The sequence below is a fragment of the Bos mutus genome, chromosome 8 (genome assembly GCF_027580195.1).
Source record: "Bos mutus isolate GX-2022 chromosome 8, NWIPB_WYAK_1.1, whole genome shotgun sequence".
Classification (NCBI taxonomy): Eukaryota; Metazoa; Chordata; class Mammalia; order Artiodactyla; family Bovidae; genus Bos; species Bos mutus.
Genome location: NC_091624.1, coordinates 61,111,162 through 61,113,089, shown reverse-complemented (window position 1 = coordinate 61,113,089; position 1,928 = coordinate 61,111,162).

The following is a 1,928-nucleotide window of genomic DNA, read 5'->3' as shown; positions in this document are numbered from 1 at the left end:
TAAGCATTGTCACTGTTAAATATTTTTTTCCTGTTTAGATTGTTTCATCATGGTCACTTTGAAGTTTTAAGAAAGTCCTCCAATACAACCTTCAGACTTATGATGATAGATCTATTAAAAAAGACAAGTTATATTTTAAAAATTTTCCTGAAAGGCTGATTCAAAAAACTGAGCCTCTCCTCCTGCATGAAAAACTTTACTGTCACATTGAGAATATCCAAGATATCCTTAGGGAATCCATTTAAAGTCTGTTACAGAAAGGATGGTAAGGTACAGATCATAAGATTGCAGGCTGTGGCCCTTTTTACTGGTCAAAGTGTGGGGTTTTTTGACATTTACAAATTGAAGTATAATTGACATACAATATTAGATTTAGGTGTATGACACAGTGATTCAATATTTATATACATTGCAAAAATGATAACCATAATAAACCTAGTTACTGTCACCATACGAATTTATTATAATATTACTGACTATATTCCCTATGCTTTACATTACAAAGGCAAAAAAAGGAAAAAAAGCAGCCCCACAGTTGCCCAAATTCATCTTGTATGAGTCAGTTGAATAGTATTAATATATCCACTGGTTGTATCTATCCACTGGGTCCAATAAGGGAAGAAAAACCAGACTAATATGAACAAGAAAAGTTTGATATAAAGAATTTTATAAATTCTTTACATAAAAATCAATGTAATTATTTTAAAAATAATTTATAGAAATTTAATAAAGAATAAATAGAAAATGTACCAAAATGGCTGTAAATAAGTATATAACATATATTTAAATATATATTTATATAAAGCATGTTTAATGTAAAATAAAAGTGTGTAAGATAAATATATAACACATATAAACAAATAATAATTAAACAATTAATGATAATATTTTATAAATAAAACACCAGCAAGAGATAACATTTTATAAATAAAACACAAGGAAGGCTGCTAAGGAGTAAACAGAACTTTGAAGAAGATAGAGGTAAGGAACACCTAAAACCACTAGGGCTGAGAAGAAACACCAAAGGAAGAGACTTTACCATACGCACTCCCACCCCACCCCCCACACCCCCACCCCCACACCCCCACCCCCCCCCACCCCCACCCCCACCCCCACCTCCACCCCCACCCCCACCCCCACCTCCACCCCCACCCCCACCCATCTCCATTACTAATGAGAGCCAGACCTTGCTGGCGAAGGTATTGCCAAGGCTCAGAGTGTCAGGGAAGTAGCTGTGGTGCAATGTTGGCTAAATTTGCTGGCAATCCATTTAATGGAATTTGGGGTAAATCCGCCTCTAGGATGCCATGGAAAAACTGTTCCTCAGGAGATGTCTCAGCAGAGGCACTCATGGACGGAGGAGCCTGGTAGGCTGTAGTCCATGGCGTTGCTAGGAGTCGGACACGACTGAGCGACTTCCCTTTCACTTTCATGCATTGGAGAAGGAAATGGCGACCCACTCCAGTGTTCTTGCCTGGAGAATCCCAGAGACGGGGGAGCCTGGTGGGCTGTCGTCTATGGGGTTGCACAGAGTCGGACACGACTGACGTAACTTAGCAGTAGCAGAGTCACTGCTTAGAGGCTCAGTCGGGTCCGACTCTTTGCCATCCCATGGGCTGTAGCCCACCAGGCTCCTCTGTCCATGGGGATTCACAGGCAAGAATACTGGAGTGGGTTGCCATGCCCGCCTCCAGGGGATCTTTCCAACCCAGGGATCGAACTAACATCGCCCGCATTGCGGATTCTTAACCGTCTGAGTCACCAGGGAAGCCTAATTCAGCGGAAGCTGAAAGCAAAATCTTTCTCCTGCAACGGCTCTCCAGCGCCCCCTATTGACAAAGCTTAACACTGTTCCACTTGACAAGAGAAAATTATTTAGAGGGCCCAGATTCATTTTCACAGAAGAAGCAAAAAAGAGATAATTTGGA